The sequence below is a fragment of the Silene latifolia genome, chromosome Y (assembly GCF_048544455.1).
Source record: "Silene latifolia isolate original U9 population chromosome Y, ASM4854445v1, whole genome shotgun sequence".
Classification (NCBI taxonomy): domain Eukaryota; kingdom Viridiplantae; phylum Streptophyta; class Magnoliopsida; order Caryophyllales; family Caryophyllaceae; genus Silene; species Silene latifolia.
This window is the reverse complement of record NC_133538.1, coordinates 140,328,316-140,351,211: the sequence shown is the minus strand read 5'-3', so window position 1 is coordinate 140,351,211 and position 22,896 is coordinate 140,328,316. Positions and strand designations below refer to the sequence as shown.

General features: G+C 38.7%; 2 non-coding genes across 2 annotated transcripts; both read left to right on the top strand.

Moving 5' to 3' along the window:
- The first annotated feature begins 15,016 nt into the window (after window positions 1-15,016).
- On the top strand, window positions 15,017-16,825 carry LOC141636866 (18S ribosomal RNA). The gene has a single exon (XR_012541445.1). It is a non-coding gene; the product is annotated as an 18S ribosomal RNA (ribosomal RNA).
- A 245-nt stretch (window positions 16,826-17,070) lies between these two features.
- On the top strand, window positions 17,071-17,221 carry LOC141635417 (5.8S ribosomal RNA). The gene has a single exon (XR_012540109.1). It is a non-coding gene; the product is annotated as a 5.8S ribosomal RNA (ribosomal RNA).
- Window positions 17,222-22,896: the final 5,675 nt, after the last annotated feature.

Sequence of the window (22,896 nt, the reverse complement as noted above, 5' to 3'; positions counted from 1 at the left end):
CCTGGAATCCCGAGAAACCGTGTATTATACAGTTCAATTTAAGCCGTTCGGAAGGTCGTACCGGACCTTATTTCTTTTTTACCCGGTAATTCTATCAGTTCGCCAGTCCAAGGTCATCCGAGTAGTTACCATATTCATGTTTAGCCCCAAATAACTAGCTTTAATACATTTTTCACGATTATCCAAGGTTCGACGAATGCTGGTTTACGGCATACCGGCACCCCCAAATGTCTTCCGTTGCTAATGAAATTTAGTGTAGCCGCTTTATCTAACCCGAGGAACTTTCTGCGTGATTTCCAGAGAATTTTCTTCCGGGACCCTGGAATCCCGAAAAACTGTGTATTATACACTTCAATTTGAGCCGTTTGGGAGGTCGTACCGGACCCAGTTTATTTTTCTCCCGGTTTTTCTATCACGCGTCCGAGGTTATTTCAGGAGTTAACCTATTCGATTCAGCCTCAAACAACGAGCATTAAACGAGCATTAATGCATTTTTCACGATTATCCGAGGTTCGACGAATGCTGGTTTATGGCATACCGGCACCCCCACATCTCTTACGTTGCTAATCAAATTTTGCGTGGCCGCTTTATCTGACCCGAGGAACTTTCTGCCCGATTTCCGGAGAATTATGTTTCGGGACCCTGGAATCCCGAAAAACCGTGGATTATACACTTTAATTTGAGTCGTTCAGGAGGTCCTACCAGACCCAGTTTATATTTCTCCCGGTTTTTCTATCATTCGTCTGAGGTCATTTCAGGAGTTAACCTATTCGATTCAGCTTCAAATAACGAGCTTTAAACGAGCATTAATACATTTTTCACGATTATCCGAGGTTCGACGAATGCTGGTTTATGGCATACCGGCACCCCCAAATGCTAAGTACAAAAATATATTTTTACAAGTCTATGCAAGAGAACCATGGTGGGCCCATGAAGCGTATAGGTCACTGTCGTAATGGATAACACTTGTAAAAAAATGATAACACTTGTAAAATTAAATTTTTCTACAAGGGTTAACGTGGAAAAATACTTAAAAGCCCTGTTGAGTAACATGGGTACCGGGAATGAGCGCGCAATGGCTAGGCCATATGCAGCAAATGCCTAGGCCACGGCCACCATGACCGCGCAGTGCCTTGGCCATGAGCAGCAATGGCTAGGCTATGAGCAGCAAGTGCCTAGGCCATGAGCAGCAAGTGCCTAGGCCATGGGGACCATGACCGAGCATTGCCTTGGCCATGTGCAGCAAATGCCTAGGCCAAGGCCACCATGACCGCGCATTGCCTTGGTCATGGGTATCAAGTGACCGAGCAATGCCTAGCCATGACCGAGCACTGCTCAGGCCATAGGCACCAATGACCGAGCACTGCTAGGCCATGGTATTAGAAATCTATATCTCATAATACAACATATTCTTATATGTTACAGTTTAATTTAGTCATAAAATTAATTTAGATCTTATGCATGCAAACATGAATAAAGATAAAGAAGAAATCGTCATTCTTACAATAGAAATTTCGGATTATTGGGCACAAATGAGTTCTCCTACTCACTTGTTCTTGAGCTCTCCTAAAATTGGATGAACAAAGGATTCAAGTTTAGAATCCCTCCCAAGAAATAATACCCAAGATAACCTCTTAATAAAATTAATATTATTAATACTAGAACAATATTAATCTAAATAAAATTGACCCAAAAATATTGATTTTGGTCTCTTAATTTTCGGTTAAGAGAAGGGAAAAGAAGAAGTAATTTTGTCTCTCTAAAACTCTATATTTTAGATGAATGAATAATACACCAAACTTTTTATGTAGTGTATTAGGTAAATAATAGAGAAAACCCTTTGGTCTTTTCTACAAGGAAAACCGGGTGAGGGAGGGTAAAAGGAGCCAATGCATGAGCAAGGTGTTCTTCACAAGAGTAACTAGGTATGCATGGCTAGTAATTAGGTAAAATCATTATGCTTTCCACCTAATTAATCAACACAATATTTATCCTAATACACCCTCTATTTCGGTCCATTTAAGATAAAATGGATTCCATTTTATCTTTGTCAATTTGTCAATTTGTCACATGTCACAAGTCATGTAAATTTGTTATGCATTTTTAACATATTAAAAATCAACACATTAATAAAAATAGGTCATGTACAAAATCGAATTAGTAATTCATAATTACTTGTACCAAAATAATTTACCAATTATAAATCACAACATCTTGTATTTATAATAAATTATTCATTCAAATGCAATTGTTTCCTTAAACAATAATTTCATCTAAGTAATAAAACAATTCGATCACTTAGACCGTATCTCATTTAATCAAATTATAATGAGATACGTAAATATTACTTCCAAAATCATCCGTCAATTTTAAGTAATTTAATTAACCCGTATCGTCATACGATCAATTAAATAATCAATTAAGAGTGTTACCCTTTAGGTATGACCTAAGGGGATCAACTGATCACCACCGTCGCACGACAGTAATGTCAAACTCTAGTCAGCCAATCATTACCGATATGTGTGGATCAGTTGACAGTAAAATATTACTTCCCAATTGTATTCTTAAAATGAGGCTTAAACATGTGATCATCATGATCGACAGTTGTGATCGCATTATTGTCGGAGGACACATATTCCAACAATCTCCCACTTGTCCTCGACAAGTGTGCGTCACCAATTCTGTTGTCCTATTACTATCTCCCACTCAATGCAAGGTGTCTTTCAGGTCGTACTTGAAAGTGATCATATCGAGAGTGGTTTCCTCGATCAGGAGAACAACTGATTGACCGGAATCATCCACCATAGATACCTTCCGAGCGTGGCCACGCATTTCCAGTTCATTACTCCTCGAGTGGCCCTGAGATATTATTATAACCCTGACTAGGGGTGGACAATTTGTATCGCACTCATTCCCTTCTACTAGCCACAACCATCATAACCCAAAATATGCCCATTTGACCCCATTTACGAAGGTCGTAGTAACACAAATCAAAGTTAATCTGAAACTGTGCCATCTTAGGCGAACAGTCTTTTGTCAAAAGAATCGACTCATTAGAATACTATAGTAGCTTTTGCCACGACCAGGCTATATAAATTTGCCAGAACTCTATAAGTGGTCATAAGGCCCGACATGGTGTTCCTAACAGTCCACCTATGTGATCGACTAGTCATCACACATGGCTCCATGGCACTTGAACTTGCCATCAATCGCACCACACTCTAGTCACTTCGAGATGTCACCTCATACAAGTGACTATGGGCGAATACTATGTTAATCCGTGTTCACTTTAACGGGGTTCAATTGTCTCTACAACCCGTTTGGATGTAACAAAGTATAAGGTGAGTTAATAATAACTCAAACGACGAATGTCAACATCGAATCTGGGTAGTCAATACCATATTACAACCTTGTGATGTATATCGTAAGTGTATAAACACTAGTCGCTTGCAATAGAAGTTTAACATACCATGTGCCCATGTGTTCAGACTTCTTTTATTGCATTTTCCTTTATATTCACGTTATCTTTCACAGCATGAACCTTACCACGTACACATATAGGTTCCCAACCTAGGTTTGGGTTCTTTATCTTGAAAGAACTTTCTGGTTGTTTATCACATAACCAACGAATTTGTGGTGGATGATGTAACTTGCACTGGTCAAGTGTTCTACCCACTCACAATGCACTAGGTATCCGTTTTGTAGAGTCTTGCAACAATTGTCAAGATGATTAGCCTAGCACTTCTCATAAGTCCTAGCATATTAGAAAATATTAGTTTTGAGTAACTTCTTACTATAACTAAGTAACTTTTCAAGCTTCTTATTTCTCCTTTTAGCTTGAATAGCTTAGGATTTTAATAAATCCTTACGTGTGATCGAACTTCAATATGTGCAACCTCTTGTCACATAAAAGAGTGTTCTGTCCATCACTGGAATCGCTCATTAGTTCTCCTCGAGAATTCATGACGATTCTTCTATGGCTTGCCAATGATTCATCATGCTCTTATGCATATGATTCATAATTGGACATGTGCATGATTATTCTAATGGCGGAAACATTAGTAATTGATAATCATGTGATCAACCATTCTTAGGTTCAATGAACGACCATGACTGCTAATGGCAATTCCATTTTCATTGACATGAATAACCTACGTTTCTCGTTGATTCGATGTGTATATCTCAATACCTATCCAACATCTCATAATGTGATTGGATTCATCATAGTCCATTTTCATCCAGAATTGAAAACTTAAATACTTCTTTGTGAAAGATAGTATTAGCTCGTCATTCTCAATGAGTAATGAGTTATAAATTTTTTTACAAGATGATTGCTCCCACTAAATTCCATGTCTTTACATGATAATTTCCAACTCCCACTTAATTCCACATTTTTCGCAATTGACTACTCAATCGAAACATTTCAAGAATTGAAATATATTTTGCTTTGCCAAGTTATTAAGATAAAACCATATATGTCCTCAGCATATCCTTTCAAAATACCTATTTTGAAAAGGTTTCAATTTTAAACTTATGGAATGAGATTTTAATCTCTAACTCATTCATTTTATAATGATGCGTAGCAATGTCATTATTTAAATGTGAATTTCATTTAATATACGTCCTTCTCAAAATACCCTTTTCTGGAAGGAGGTTTAACCATTTCATTTTCATAATGAGGTTAAGTAATGACACTAGCGTGGTTAATACTTAACTTAGCTCTTGTGGATATCGGCATATCATTCATTGCAACTTTTAGTCATAAATCTCATTTATTTTCTAGGATGCAACTTTGTTTCATTTAGGCTCTTAAGTAAATATCAATATTGAAACTATTGGTCAAAAGTCGCTCATAAACTAGCCAAATCTCTTGTTAAGACTTTACATTAGTCATTCTTCTTCCAAAACTTTTCTTTTGGTCTCCTCGTGTAGTTATCTTGAGAACATATTCTTTTGATTTCTTCACTTGGTCTCTTTGTCATGTAGATTTCATCTATTCGAGACCATAGATCTCATCTATTCGAGTATACTATATGTATAGGTATACAAATCATTCTTTCTTGCGTAGATCTCATTTACACAAGTATACAAATTTGCTTTGTGTTCTTTGTGTCTTCATTTTTCTCCCACTCTATATTTAGAATAAATACACTAGAGATTCAAAGATAGCTTATGAGACACAAATGATGATTTTTGAAGTATAAGGAGGACTATCTCATAGGTTTACTAATTGTTTTAGATTTGATAAGTGTACTTGGTGATTGACAGTCCTTTAAGAGAGTTCATCAACTCAATCATCACTTTATAATTGATCATACACAAGCCTTAAGCTTGTGGACATATAATGAATCCCATCATTATAGTTGTCTATTAGATCAGTTTAAGTGGATGATCATATGTTTCTATGTGCAAGCATATATAGACGAATTTTTAGAACAAGAAAAATACGATAACAGGGTGACTTGGGTTGCAAACCAAGCCACCATAATCCAAAATACAACAATTGTTTAGAAAGGATCAAACATTTCCATGTCGAACACGGAAATAAAAAGGTTCTAAAAATTCGAAACATAAATTAAAATAAGACAATAATAAAAAAGCCAAGCTTCATGGAAGCTACTCCTAGCTCCTTGATGATTTCTCAAGCTTGCTTTTCCTTTCCCTTGTCTTTGCTTGGAGGAGGCCCTATTTACAATAAAAAGGGGATACATTATCACAACTTTGTATCAAAATACCATAGTTGAATTAGAAACATAAAAGAAAGGATAGTCATTTACTTACTGGAGTGATTTTTCCAGCTTTGATGTCACCAAGATACTTGGAACAATTCCTTTTCAAATGTCCAACACCATTACAATAATGACATTTGTCAAGAGGACCCTTCTTGGTCTTGGGCGTGCTAGCTTCAAAAGTCTTAGCCTTGGTGGACATGTGAGCTTGCCTCTTACCCTTTTTCCCATTCTTTTTGAACTTCCCTTTGCACTTGGTGCTTATGTTAGGCACATCCTTAGGTGGGTTAACATTTAACCCCATGTCTCTTTCGGCTTGCACAAGTAACTTGTGCAACTCTTCAAGAGACACGTCCTTGTCTTGCATGTTAAAATTCACCCGGAATTGAACATATTCCTTGACTTTGGATAAGGAGTGTAGAATCCTATATACAATGAGTTCTTTGGGGATTTCAACTTTTTGAATCTTCAAAGTCTCGACTAGCTCCATTAATTTGAGCACGTGAGGGCTAACCTTTTGGCCCTCTTTAAAGTCGAGATCAAAGAATGCCGCGGCCGCCTCATATTGGACGATCCTCGGAGTTTGTGAAAACATTGTCACAAGCTTGGAATAGATTTCAGTAGCGGTGCCCATTTTAAAGGCTCTCCTTTGGAGATCCGCCTCCATCGCAAAAATCAACACATTTTTCATTTCGGCGGACTCCTTGTGGTAGGCCTCATATGCTTCCCTAGTAGCGGCACTCGACCTAGCATTAGGTTCGGGTGGAGAGGTCTCGGTGAGGTAACGAAGTTTGTCGTCACCTTGGTGGCTAATTTGAGTTGGGCATCCCAATCGGAGAAATTTGACCCATTCTTTTCAAGTTTACAACGATCCATGAAGGATCGGAGCCATGAAGTATTAGTGAGAGGTGTGGCGTTGGTGTTTAGAGTGGCCATTTGTTATGAGAAATAGATGTGATCTACAAAACGAGAATTGAAGGAATAAAACATATGCCGTTTTCAAAATAATAATAACACTCGTAAAAATTTAATTTAAACAAGTTTTATTGCATTTATCTAGTGACCTCTACCCAACTTTGATAAATGATTCTATGACCCAAATTCATATTAACTTAGGCATCGGTAAAGCCGAAAACAACCCTTATCAATATAACTCGGTGGATTAACCTTTTAATGGATTCTACTTTTAGAACTCTTGGTCGATAAATTTACATTAAAATTTATCTTTAGCCCGAAACACATCCGGCAATCGTCAAGAATACTTTCGTTGAGTTCAACCCAAATTTCGAAAAAATGTGTCCATGATCCAAATTTACATCAACTTGGGCATCGGTAAAGCCGAAAACAACCCTCATCTTTATAAATTTGGTGGGTAGACATTTATCACCCACTTTGTTGGGGTTGGTGTCCTTAACAGTTAGTGCAAGGACTTATAAACCTCTAAAAAGGATCAAAGGGCATACTTTTAGTATTATTATCAGTTGATCCACGTTTATCAATAACGGTTGGCTTGCTAGATAAGTTTGACGTTATTGTCATACAGATGGCGGTGATCAACTGGTCCCTAAAAGTCACACCTATAGGATACGTTCGAGAGATGTGACGGTATGAAAATACAATCATGTAGATGCCAAATCGACTAACCATTAGTCCGAGTTATTTGACTAGTAATTAGTCAAATATGTGATGTTGAGATATTATATTTAATACGGATTAAATATCATGGGCTAAGGCGAATTAACCAGTTAATTCGTAAAATTAAATATAAGCGATTTATATTTAATTAAATGTATATTGAATATAATTATACAATACTGTTTTGTCGGACACGTATTAATAATTCAGCTAACCCGTATTATTAGCTGATGCCTTAATTTCCGATAACCGATAACAGTTTATAATACAAACCCGTCATATACATTTTAGCATTTTGGCGAACTGGACTTCGAGCTAAAATTAAGAGGAAGTGGAAGCCCACTTCCCCATGCAAACCGTCGGTCCAAATAACCAAACAAAAGGAGAGACTCCCTCTCCTTTTGACCTAGACAATTCATTTTACAGAAAACTAGGGTTTTGGAGACATTTTCTCTCTGAAACCTAGATCTCACATCTCGAAAACCTCACAACAAGTTCTCCCAATATTGCAAGGCAATCGGAGAACACCATCTAGCCAAGGGCATATCTCGGACAAGTCTTGGGTGCAACAATTAGGAGGGAATCTCGTTTGATTTCTGTTCTTTACGCCGTGCATCAAAGGACCCGAGGTTATTTCTTGTTCCTTATCGTTTCTATTGTATTTATGTTTTATGACCATAATCACATGTTTAAATTTACGTTATAGTCCTAAATCTAAAGGGTATTATACCCACACACTTCCCCTACGTAATAAGGTTTGTACCCCGGTAAAGCCGAGTGCACACTCTCACGAAATAGGTTTTCATGGTTTCAACTTTTTGGTAAGGCTATGTCTCAATTGTTTATTTCAGCGAGAGGTCATGTCAATTTATTATCTATCACGTTTTAAGTGAACTAAAGCGGTGAACTACGATAATTATAATTGACACGGTCGATAAACTCGATTAAAATGATGATGCATGTTTTAGTTATGGCGATTTAGCGATGCATACGACATATAAATAAAATGTAAAGCATAAATTAAATCCTAGTATGGCCTTCCTAAAATAGAAAATCTAATTAACTATTACATATTCGGAAACCAACTCCATTGGTCCCTTGAACTTCGGTTTTGACACGCATCTCTAGGTAACACCATCTTTAATGGAACGCCTTCTTAAGTGGCATCGTCTTCAAGGATCTCCGGAATAAATAAATTACATAACAAATTACATAATTTCCTATTATACATTTGTAATTAAAATAAAAATAAATCTATTAGAATTACAAAATGGTGATACGAGATCACAATAATTACAACCGAATCGATATTCCCACACATGTCGGGCAATACCAATTAAAAACTAAGGCCATACTAAGCAAAATTACATAATTCAAAAATTACATAAAATTAAATTATGACAATCATAAATAAAATGCAGCATTATAATATGTATGAACATGCCCAATTTTATGCTAAATCGCCTTTAAGGAGCCAATATCGTATATTAATCGGTTTTTACGGATTTGCGTGATTCAACCTTTTAAAATCACAATAAATTACATAAAATCACATTTATGTATTAGTTAATTACCCTAACCATCTTAGGACTCAAAATTAGTCTCCACTAACATATTGACTATAATTAACTTTATATCTCTTAATATTGTTCATAAAAGGACTTAAAATTACAATAAAAGCCATAAACTTCAAATAAATCATAAAAATTTCAAATAAATTCAAACTTCAAAATTTAAACTCATGAACATTCTGGAAAAATACCATGACACTCATAATGTTCAAAAAACTTAGGTTAAAAATTTCGAAATTCATCGAGGATAAACAATGTTGCGGTTTATCGGATTTATCAAAAAATATCATAAAAATATGAGACAAATTATATTTATCAACTTTTCAATTTTAGATCTGAAATATATGATAAAATGCAACATGTGACGTTTTTCCTTAGTCATGAAGTATGTTTTAGCAATTTATACTAATTAAAGTCACTATTTATGTTATTTTTCATCTAAAATTCATAAATCATGCATAAAGACTTCATTATAGCCAATTATTTTACACACATCTTGTAAAATTGCATGTGAGAACATACTAAATTTCTATGACCAGATTCGAAATATTACTCATATTAACCAATTTTTCATTTAAATTCGATTTTTATCATGAAAAATCCATATTTCGAGCATAAGAACTCATAAAATTATGAAAAAATACAGGTCATCAGAATATAAAATATGTGAAGACATATCCAAAAACCACTAGAAAAATGAAGTTTAGCTAATTTTAGTCCGAAAATGACATTTTTATCAAAAAATCACATATTAATGCCATTATTATATAAAATGAACAATAAAAATCCATAAATTAACCAAAATATCCTAAATACATTTTAGGATCAGAAACTTTAACATGCATAATTGATTTCGTGATATATCATAATAAACACAAATTTATAAGTTTTATTTGTTAATCGTATAACTCGGAAAAACTGTAACCGATTTGCATGCAAACAACCTAAGGCTCTGATACCACTTGTTAGAAATCTATATCTCATAAAACAATATATTCTTATATGTTACAATTTGATTTAGTCATAAAATTAATTTAGATCTTATGCATGCAAACATGAATAAAGATAAAGAAGAAATCATCATTCTTACAATAGAAATTTCGGATTATTGGGCACAAATGAGTTCTCCTACTCACTTGTTCTTGAGCTCTCCTAAAATTGGATGAAAAAAGGATTCAAGTTTAGAATCCCTCCCAAGGAATAATACCCAAGATATCCTCTTAATAAAATTAATATTATTAATACTAGAACAATATTAATCTAAATAAAATTGACCCAAAAATATTGATTTTGGTCTCTTAATTTTCGGTTAAGAGAAGGGAAAAGAAGAAGTAATTTTGTCTCTCTAAAACTCTATATTTTAGATGATTGAATGAATGAATAATACACCAAACTTTTTATGTAGTGTATTAGGTAAATAATAGAGAAAACCCTTTGGTCTTTTCTACAAGGAAAACCGGATGTGGGAGGGTAAAAGGGGTCAATGCATGAGCAAGGTGTTCTTCACAAGAGTAACTAGGTATGCATGGCTAGTAATTAGGTAAAATGATTATGCTTTCCACTTAATTAATCAACACAATATTTATCCTAATACACCCTCTATTTCGGTCCATTTAAGATAAAATGGATTCCATATTATCTTTGTCAATTTGTCACATGTCACAAGTCATCTAAAATTGTTATGCATTTTTAACATATTAAAAATCAACGCATTAATAAAAATACGTCATGTAAAAAATCGACTTAGTAATTCATAATTACTTGTACCAAAATAATTTACCAATTATAAATCACAACATCTTGTATTTATAATAAATTATTCATTCAAAAGCAATTGTTTCCTTAAACAATAATTTCATCTAAGTAATAAAACAATTTGATCACTTAGATCATATCTCATTTAATCAAACGTAAATATTACTTCCAAAATCGTCCGTCAACTTTAAGCAATTTAATTAACCCGTATCGATATACGATCAATTAAGAGTGTTACCCTTTAGGTATGACCTAAGGGGATCAACTGATCACCACCGTCGCACGACAGTAATGTCAAACTCTAGTCAGCCAATCATTACCGATATGTGTGGACCAGTTGACAGTAAAATATTACTTTCCAATTGTATTCTTAAAATGAGACTTAAACATGTGATCATCATGATCGACAGTTGTGATCGCATTATTGTCGGAGGACACATATTCCAACACATGGGCACCAAGTGACCGAGCACTTCCGTTGAATAGCCATGCCTAGGAATTTTGAGGTTAGTTTCCTAGGCCATGGGCGTGAAATGCCTATGCCAAGGGGCATTTTGAGGTTAGTTGCCTTGGCCAAGGGGCATTTTGAGGTTAGCTGGCCAGGCCTTGGGCGTGAAATGCCTATGCCAAGGGGCATTTTGAGGTTAGTTGCCTTGGCCAAGGGGCATTTCGAGGTTAGCTGGCCATGCCATGACCATGCATTGCCTAGCCATGGGCGCCTTATGAAGCCATGCGTGGGCATTTTTCAATTCGGAACGGATTTTACCGAGCAACGAAGTGTGAAACGCTAATTTAGGAGGTTTCTAAGGTAATTATATGATTGGGTGACCACGATTCGTAATGGACAACCAACCGAAAGTCATCTCGACTCGGTTACCTCGATCGCTCCTTAGCACAAGCTAGGAAAGGCTATACATCAACTACCGATACGGCATCCCGGGTAACCGTACCCAAATACTTCGTAGAGTTGTTGGGGACGGTCATAGGGTAATTTTAACAAGGAACGGACACTAGATGCTTGGTTGGTCCCATACGATGCACCACCCACACACACACCCACCGGAAGTCGGACGACACCTTGGTCGTTTTTCGACTCGGGACATATTTGCTCGAGCAACGAAGCCTAAAAATGCTCCAAACCATTGGTAGTGTGATATTAAGGTGCAAGGTGGGTGGAAAATGAGGTGGAGGATGCCCAAAGTGCCCAACATAACCCACACAAAGGGTACATCCAACACGCATAGAGACACCGCTCACCCCGACGCGGTTTCCGAGACCGAAACGAGTCCGAATAAATATTTGCTTGAGCCTAAAACCAACTACTCCAAGTTAGCTACCCAAAAATGCAAGGTTTGAACAATATCAACCGTGGTTGGTCCCCCGAAGTTCCCCTACACCGAGACCTAGGCAGCACCCACGTCCGCAGAAAATGACCCGATTTCGGAGACCCATAACTCCCTCAAAAAAAATCGAAATGACGAAATTCTTTTTTCCAGCATCAAGTACTCAAAGTTACCTTTCCAACAATATATCAAACTGCCAAAACAAAGCTAATTTGATCCTCCAAACAAGCATTACAAAAATGTATCGCTATTCTGCACACTCAATGTTTCATGCTACAAGACCAAAACTATCAAAAAAGCCTCTATAGGGGGTAGTGGGAGCTTGAGTGGCTGGGGCACCATGGGGCATGATGGCGTAGGAATAATACCCCTCACTCTGAGGCGTGGTGCATGGCAAGACCCTAAGATCAAAAAAATATTTTTTTTTCTTCCGCCATGCAAACCCGTTTCGGGGGCCTGTGACAGGTATGCGTGTTTCGGCATCGTTGGCCGCTATTGTGGCCATCGTGTAAGTCCGATCAACTCCGAGGCATGGTAGACGGTGATTCATTTTCCCATCAAAATTTATTTTTGTTAAATCACCACGTCTCGAGGGTACCGTCATAGACGGGATTGGGCATCAATGGGATAAGTGACGGGTACACGATGAAGGCCATTGAGTAAGACCCATTGTCCGAAGCGTGGTGCATGGTGAAAAAACTTTTATCGTCCGTAAATTATTATTAGATGATGAGGCATTTGGCTACCTTAAGAGAGTACTGGGTTCGTCCGTTTACCCGCGCTTGGTTGAATTTCTTCACTTTGACATTCAGAGCACTGGGCAGAAATCACATTGCGTTAGCATCCGCAGGGGCCATCGCAATGCTTTGTTTTAATTAAACAGTGTAATTCCCCTTGTCCGGGTAAAATTAGCGTTTCACGCTTCGTTGCTCGGTAAAATCCGTTCCGAATTGAAAAATGCCCACGCGTGGCTTTATAAGGCGCCTATGGCTAGGCAATGCACGGTCATGGCCTGGCCAGCTAACCTCAAAATACCCTTTGGCCAAGGACTCTAACCTCAAAATGCCCCGTGGCATAGGCATTTTACGCCCATGGCCTGGCCAGCTAACCTCAAAATGCCCCTTGGCCAAGGCAACTAACCTCAAAATGCCCCTTGCCATAGGCATTTCACGCCCATGGCCTAGGCAACTAACCTCAAAATGCCTAGGCATGGCTATTCAACGGAAGTGCTCGGTCACTTGGTGCCTATGGCCTAGCAGTGCTCGGTCATTGGTGCCTATGGCCTGAGCAGTGCTCGGTCATGGCTAGGCATTGCTCGGTCAATTGTTGCCGATGGCCAAGGCAATACGCGGTCATGGTGACCATGGCCTAGGCATTTGCTGCACATGGCCAAGGCAATGCTCGGTCATGGTGCCCATGGCCTAGGCACATGCTGCTCATGGCCTAGCCATTGCTGCTCATGGCCAAGGCACTGCGCGGTCATGGTGGCCATGGCCTAGGCATTTGCTGCACATGGCTTAGAAATTGCACGCTCATTCCCGGCACCCATGGTACTCAACACGGCCTTTAGGTATTTTTTCACGTTAACACTTGTAAAAGATTTTAATTTTACAAGTGTTATCATTTTTTTACAAGTGTTACCCATTACGATAGTGGCCTATATGCTTCATGGGCCCACCACGGTTCCCTTGCATAGACTTGTAAAAATATATTTTTGTACTTAGCATTTGGGGGTGCCGGTATGCCATAAACCAGCATTTGTCGAACCTCGGATAATCGTGAAAAATGTATTAATGCTCATTATTTGAGGCTGAATCGAATAGGTTAACTCCTAAAATGACCTCGCACGCGTGATAGAAAAACCGGGAGAAAAAGAAACTGGCTCCGGTACGACCTCCCAAACGGCTCAAATTGAAGTGTATAATACACGGGTTTTCGGGATTCCAGGTTCCCGGAACAAAATTCTCCGGAAATCACGTAGAAAGTTCCTCGGGTCAGATAAAGCGGTTACGCAAAATTTCATTAGCAACGGAAGACATTTGGGGGTGCCGGTATGCCATAAACCAGCATTCGTCGAACCTCGGATAATCGTGAAAAATGTATTAATGCTCGTTTAATGCTCGTTATTTGAGGCTGAATCGAATAGGTGAACTCCTAAAATGACCTCGGATGTGTGATAGAAAAACTGGGAGAAAAATAAACTGGGTCCGGTACGACCTTCCGAACGGCTCAAATTGAAGTGTATAATACAAGGTTTTTCGGGATTCCAGGGTCCCGGAACAAAATTCTCCGGAAATCACGCAGAAAGTTCCTCGGGTGAGATAAAGCGGCTACGCAAAATTTGATTAGCAACGTAAGACATTTGGGGGTGCCGGTATGCCATAAATCAGCATTCATCGAACCTCAGAAAGTTCCTCGTATTCAACGAAGCGTGAAACGCTAATTTTACCCGGACAAGTGGAAACCGACTGTTTAATTAAAATAAAGCATTCCGATGGTCCCTGCGGATGCTAACGCAATGTGATTTCTGCCCAATGCTCTGAATGTCAAAGTGAAGAAATTCAACCAAGCGCGGGTAAACGGCTGGAGTAACTATGACACTCTTAAGGTACCCAAATGCCTCCTCATCTAATTAGTTGAATTTCTTAAACCAAGCACCGGTATGCCATAAAATCCGTTTACCCGCGCTTGGTTTAATTTCTTCAGTTAGACCCATTGCCTTAGCATCCGCAGGGACCATTGCAATGCATTATTTTAATTAAACAGTCGGATTCCCCTTGTCCGGGTAAAATCCGTTTACCCACGCTTGATATTCCCTCGGGGGTGTTAGGTGAACCGTCCATGCTAAGGGCCGTTGTCCTCCTACCCGTGTAAAAAGATTTGGTGGGATGGCTAATGGCAGTTCTCTCGGATGTGGTATGCTGATTTGGTGGGGTTTGAACTAATCATTCGCCCATGTGTGCCGTCGTCGATTGAGGAATGCTACCTGGTTGATCCTGCCAGTAGTCATATGCTTGTCTCAAAGATTAAGCCATGCATGTGTAAGTATGAACTAATTCAGACTGTGAAACTGCGAATGGCTCATTAAATCAGTTATAGTTTGTTTGATGGTACCTGCTACTCGGATAAACGTAGTAATTCTAGAGCTAATACGTGCAACATCGCCCGACTTCTGGAAGGGCTGCATTTATTAGATAAAAGGTCAACGCGGGCTTTGCCCGTTGCTCTAATGATTCATGATAACTCAACGGATCGCACGGCCTTTGCACCGGCGACGCATCATTCAAATTTCTGCCCTATCAACTTTCGATGGTAGGATAGTGGCCTACCATGGTGGTGACGGGTGACGGAGAATTAGGGTTCGATTCCGGAGAGGGAGCCTGAGAAACGGCTACCACATCCAAGGAAGGCAGGAGGCGCGCAAATTACCCAATCCTAACATAGGGAGGTAGTGATAATAAATAACAATACCGGGCTTTTTAAGTCTGGTAATTGGAATGAGTACAATATAAATCCCTTAACGAGGATCCATTGGAGGGCAAGTTTGGTGCCAGCAGCCACGGTAATTCCAGCTCCAATAGCGTATATTTAAGTTGTTTCAGTTAAAAAGCTCGTAGTTGGACCTTGGGATGGGCCGAACGGTCCGCCATTCGGTGTGTACTGGTCGTCTTGCCTCAACTGCCGGCGATGCGCTCCTAGACTTTGCATGGCCGGGTCGTGCCTCCGGCGCTGTTACTTTGAAGAAATTAGAGTGCTCAAAGCAAAGCTACGGTCTGTATACATTAGCATGAGATAACATTATAGGATTCCGGTCCTATTGTGTTGGCCTTCGGGATCGGAGTAATGATTAAGAGAGACAGTCGGGGGCATTCGTATTTCATAGTCAGAGGTGAAATTCTTAGATTTATGAAAGATGAACAACAGGGAAAGCATTTGCCAAGGATGTTTTCATTAATCAAGAACAAAAGTTGGGGGCTCGAAGACGATCAGATACCGTCCTAGTCTCAACCATAAACGATGCTAACCAGGGATCGGCGGATGTTACTTTTAGGGCTCCGTCGACACCTTATAAGAAATCAAAGTTTTTGGGTTCCGGGGGGAGTATGGTCGCAAGGCTGAAACTTGAAGGAATTAATGGATGGGCACCACCAGGAGTGGAGCCTGCGGCTTAATTTGACTCAAAACGGGGAAACTTACCAGGTCCAAACATAGTAAGGATTGACAGACTGAGAGCCCTTTCTTGATTTTATGGGTGGTGGGGCATGGTCGTTCATAGTTGGTGGAGCGATTTTTCTGGTTAATTCCATTAGCGAACGAGACCTCAGCCTGCTAACTAGCTATACGGAGGGCCTCCTTCGCAGCTAGCTTCTTAGAGGGACTATGGCCTTCCAGGCCCGGAAGTTTGAGGCAATAACAGGTCTGTGATGCCATTAGATGTTCTGGGCCGCACACGCGCTACACTGGTGTATTCAAAGAGTTGATAACCTTGGCCGACAGGCCCGGATAATCTTTGAAATTTCATCGTGATGGGGATAGATCATTACAATTGTTGGTCTTCAACGAGGAACTCCTAGTAAGCGCGAGTCATCAGCTCACGTTGACTACGTCCCTGCCCTTTATACACACCACCCGTCACTCCTACCGATTGAATGGTCCGGTGAAGTGTTCGGATCGCGGCGAAGTGGGCGGTTCACCGCCGACGACGTCGCGAGAAGTTCACTAAACCTTATCATTTAGAGGAAGGAGAAGTCGTAACAAGGTTTCCGTAGGTGAACCTGCGGAAGGATCATTGTCGAAACCTGCCTATCAGAGCGACCCGTGAACATGTTCAACCTCGTGGGTGTCGGGGCGTCGCTCGGTGCCTTGTGTGCCGGCCCGTCCCTATCCCAAGCCGGGGAGCGCTCACCCGTGGGCCGTTTCCCGGCAAAACAACGAACCCTGGCGCGTAACGCATCAAGGAATACAAACTCTATGTGTGCGCTCTCTCGTTACCCAGTCATCCGGGTGTTGGAGCGGTGCCATATCTTAACAATAAATGACTCTCGGTAATGGATATCTCGGCTCTCGCATCGATGAACGTAGCGAAATGCGATACTTGGTGTGAATTGCAGAATCCCGTGAACCATAGAGTTTTTGAACGCAAGTTGCGCCCGAAGCTTCGGCTGAGGGCATGTCTGCCTGGGCGTCACGTATCGTGTCTCCCCCAAACCCACCCCGTGTGGAGGGGAAGGTGGATGGTCTCCCGTGGCTCACCTGTCGCGGCTGGCCTAAAATCGGAGCCCTCGGCATCAGGTTACCGCGACGATAGGTGGTGAACAAGGCCTCGGCCGAGTAAGCAACCAGTCGCGCGTCGCGGTGCCAACGCGAGCTCGAAGGACCCTTTGACGTTGCCTCGTTGCAACCAAACCGTTGCGACCCGAGGTCAGGCGGGGCTACCCGCTGAATTTAAGCATATCAATAAGCGGAGGAAAAGAAACTTACAAGGATTCCCCTAGTAACGGCGAGCGAACCGAGAATAGCCCAACTTTATAATCGGATGGCCTTGCCGTCCGAATTGTATTCTGGAGAAGCGTCCTCTGCGGCGGACCGGGCTCAAGTCCCCTGGAAAGGGGCGCCAGAGAGGGTGAGAGCCCCATCGTGCCCGGACCCTGTCGCTCCACGAGGCGCTGTCACCGAGTCGGGTTGTTTTAGAATACAGCCCCAAGCGGACGGTAAATTCAGTCTAAGGCTAAATACAGGCGAGAGACCGATAGCGAACACGTACCGCGAGGGAAAGATGAAAAGGACTTTGAAAAGAGAGTCAAAGAGTGCTTGAAATTGTCGGGAGGGAAGCGGATGGGGGCCGGCGATGCACCCTGGTCGAATGTGGAACGGAGTTAAGCCAGTCCGCCGATCGGCTCAGAGCGCGGACCGACGCGGATTGGGTGGGCGGCTGAACCCCGGCTTGCCGGGATTGTCGTTCCCTCGATTGTGGAAGGCAGCGCGTGCCTCACGGCGAGTTACATTTGCACGCTCCGGGCGTCGGCCTGCGGACTCCCCATTCGGCCCGTTTTGAAACATGGACCAAGGAGTCTGACATGTGTGCGAGTTAACGGGCGAGTAAACTCGTACGGCGCAAGGAAGCTGATACGTGCATTTTGTATTGTCTTTTTACCCTATTTTAGCACGTATTTATATGTACTTTCGTACTGTTTATATTGGATTTTGCCCCCGAATTGGCTACTTTGGTTCGTTTTGTCCATTTTGTAGAAATGAACGCGAAAGTAGTGGAATCGTACCATTTTTCGTCCTTTTTGCATGCATTTTGAGGAGACGGGATTTTCCGGAGTGAGTTCCTGCATTGGGATACGTGAAGGCACGATTTACGAGGCAGTGGGGCACGAGTTTGAGCTGATTTGAAGGAAGAATACTCGATCGAGCTGTTTTATCACTCGATCAAGTGGTTTCTATAGCTTGAGTTGGTCAATCGAGTAGTTTTATATTCGATCAAGAAGAGTTGAAAAGTGAGGTTACTCGATCGAGAAACATTTATGTTCGATCGAGTAGATTTCTTGGAGTTTTACTCGATCGAGTGGTTTCAGACTACTCGATCGATAGGTTTTTGATGGCGTGGGCTTTAATTAGCCCGTGAACTTGTTTTAGCTTTTGGACTTAGCATTTTTTTTCTATTTAAGCATACGTCAACTAGGTTATTAGCGTCTATCTTCTATCTATCTTTTATCATACATTCTATCTAGTTTTTCTATTATTCACAGTAAAGACTGCGTTCTCTTTTCTTCTTCACTATAACTTTTACTTTCGGGGTTATTTAGCTCGGATTTGTTCGTTCTTTACGCGGGATTCTTGCGATTGTAATCTCTTTCTCTCTTTTAATACTCATCTTTCTTTTATTCATCTTAATTACTTGTTCTGCTTCCTTTTAATTTCTGCCCTAATTACCTTTTATGCATTTTTATTATTGTTTTATCATGTCGAATGTTGGTTATTTCTCTGTTATTAGTATTGATAGTATTAATAGCGATATGAGGAGCTAAATATGTTTCATGTCGGGAATAGGGAATCTCCGGTAGAAATGTGACGATGTAGTAAATAAGTTAGACGAATTAATTGTGAGATTCTGTCACCATAGCAATATAACTGTATTTACCGACTTATTTGAGTGCACGCTTCTGAGTCACCCTTTTAATCTGGTTAAATTTAATCCTGGATCGGAAGATTGGACTAAATAGACCTGCTATGAACAGTAGACTACCCTGACGAGGACGGAAGTTAAGTTAGTGGTAATTTAGGATAGAAAGTGGACCGGAAGGACCTTTCCATATCCGTCTCGCACTAATTTATCTAAGTTGTTTACAGTTGAGTCACTGGACTACCGTAGTAAACCGAATATGTGTCCTCCGACAATAATGCGATCACAACTGTTGATCATGATAATCACATGTTTAAATCTCATTTTAAGAATACATGTGGGATGTAATATTTTACAGTCAACTGGTCCACACATATCGGTAATGATTGGCTGACTAGAGTTTGACATTACTGTCGTGCGACGGTGGTGATCAGTTGATTCCCTTAGGTCATACCTATAGGGAAATACTCTTAATCGATTATTTAATTAATCGTATGCCGATACGAGTTAATTAAATTGCTTAAAATTGACGGATAATTTTGTGAGTAAAATTAACGTGTTTTATTGTAATTCGATTATATTAGATACGGTCTAAGTAATTGAATTTTTTTATTGCTTGGATAAAAATTATTGTTTACGAAACAATTGAAATTGAAATTGAATGAATAATTTATTATAAATACAAGACGTTGTAATTTATAATTTGATAAACCGTTTTGGTACAAGTAATTACGAATTACTAGTCGATTTTGTATATGACATATTTTATGAGTATGTTGATTTTTAATATGTTAAAAATACATTACAATTTCATATGTCAAGTAACATGTCACATATGTTACAATTGACAAATGACAAAAAATAAAATGGACCTCCCATTTTATCAAGTGTACCGAAATGGGAGGGTTAGGCTCTTTAAAATTGTGTTGATTATTTTTACGTGGAAAACACAATGATAAGACCTTGCTTGTAGACTTGCATACCTATGATTTCTTGGGTAGAAAAACTAGCCCATGCATTGGGCACTCTTACTCCCTCCAACCGGTTTTTCCCTCACAAGAAGCCAAAGGTTATTCTAAAAAAATTATTCATTCATTTTTATAACATTTTTTCTAGTGTAAGAAAGATTAATCTCTCCATAATTTATGAAAACATAGAGAGATAAATACACACAAATCTCTCCTCTTGGCCGAAATTTTCAAGAGGAAATACACAATATTTTTTTGTCAATTTTATAGTAAGACTTATATTATTTCTAGTACAAAATAATATTAGTTATTAAGAGATTTCCTTGGGTATTCACATTTGGGAGAGGTTCTAATTTGGACCTTTTGTTCATCCATTTTAAGGAAAGCTCAAGAACTAACAAATAGGTGAATTTGTTGGTGCCCATAAAACCGAAATCATATAGTAAGATTGATGATTTCTTCTCTTATCTTATTTATGTTTGCATGCATAAGATCTAGTTTTATTTTATGACTAAATAAATCAATTCATATATGAATATGTAAATTAATGAGATTAATAAATTCCAACAATTGGTATCAGACCCTTAGGTTGTTTGCATGCAAATCGGTTTATAGTTTTTCCGAGTTATATGATTAACATACAAAACTAATTAATTTGGTTTTCTGAATATAAACCTAAAAATAATCTTGCATGTTAAAAGTTTCTGGTCCTAAGTGATTTTTAGGATATTTTGGTTTATTTATGGATTTTATTGTTCATTTTATATAATATTGGCATTAAAATGTGATTTTTATGATAAAAATGTCATTTTTGGACGAAAAATAGCTAAACTTCGAAACTTTCAGTGATTTTTGGATATGTTTTCACATATATTATCTAATGATTGCCTGTAAATTTTCATGATAAAATGAGTTGTTTTGCTCGAAATATGGATTTTTCAAGTTAAAATCGTATTTAAATGGGTAAATAGGTTAATATGAGTTATATTTCGAATCTGGTCATGAAAATTTAGTATATTGTCACATTAAATGTTATAAGATGTGTGTAAAATATTGGCTATAATGAAGTCTTTATGCATGATTTATGAATTTTTGATGGAAAATCACATAAATAGTGACTAAAATAATGCTAGAGCATACTTCGTGACTTAAGGAAAAACGTCACATGTTGCATTTTATCATAATTTAAGATCTAAAAGTGAAAAGTTGATAAAAATAATTTTTCTCATATTTTTATGGTTATAATTGTTAAAACCGATAAACCGCAACATTGTTTTTCTCGATAAATTTTCGAAATTTTTAACCTAAGTTTTGAATATTATGATTGTCATGGTATTTTTCCAGAATGTTCATGAGTTTAAATTTCAAATTTCGAATTTATTTGAAATTTTTATAATTTAATTTGAAGTTTATAGCATAATTTTGTATTTTTGGGTCCATTAATGAACAATATTAAGAAATCAAGTTTAATTATTGTCAAATGTTAATGGAGACTAATTTTGAGTTCTAAGATGGTTAGGGTAATTAACTTGTTGATCGAGGCCATTTCGTGTTCACAATTAAGTATATGTGGTTGTTGGTCAATGGTCGATACAAAACACAATTTATACTTCACAAACAACTCTACAATTAGTAAAGAGGCAAGTAAAGGTCGGATCCCAAGGGACGGGTATTGAAATGAGAATTCTATTGTAACTAGTAGTGTCTAGGGGGTGTCACAAATTGGGTTGATGTAGAAGGTCACTAAGCTAAAATAGCAATGAAAATAAACTAGCAAGATAAAATAAGGGGTGTAAACAATTGATTAAAAGCACTAGGGTGTCATGGGTTCATAGGGAAATCATGGGATATGATCATACAAACATGTTCTCAAATTATAAGCAAGCAATTATTGTTGTGATGGATTGAGTTGGGTTATATCTTACAATCCTAGGAAAGTTTGGGTCCCGGAGCCGAATCGATTAGATTGTACAACACCTACAAGTCGACTTAATCTTTCCTACTCAACACATGCATGGTCTAACAAGACTCGAGTTGGGTTATGTCTTACAAGTCTCATTGAAAAGATAGAAGATGATAGTAAATGCAAGGATTCATAGGCTTAGCATTTCATCAAATATAACATGTGCATGTATTAAGATCAAAACAAGCAAGCAAATAAGATATGAAAGCATATTGATTTAAGCATGAATCATTCCCCATGTTGGTTTCCCCTAATCACCTATTAAACCCTAGCTAAGAGACTACTCACTCATTATCATGTTGATCATGCTAGCAAGGTTGTCAATCATACCAACAATATGAAACATGATGAATAAATGAAAGTAATTAACAATAATTAAAAAGGGATTAAGAGATTATACCTACTAATAATTCCAATAATAAAGCAAGAATAATAGAAGTACTTGAATCCTAGATTGAGAGGTTGGCAATCTCCCAATAATAACCCAAATAATCTTCAATTACCCAAAATAAAGGAAGAACAAGAGAGAGATTAAAGAACTAAAACTTGGATTAAAACTTGATTAATACTTGATTACAATATTGAAGAGAGATTTGATTGATATTAACTACACTAATTATTGATAAGAAGAACATACTCCTCTAATTAGCCTAATGGGGTATTTATAGTGAAAATTAGGGAGGATGCATTAGGGTTAACTAAGGGCTAAACTAGTAATTACACTTTTTAAGTTGAGCAAGGAGGAGCCGGTATTTTCTGAGAGAAGGGCTTCTCTTTTCGTAGCTTGAAGAATGAAATCCGTC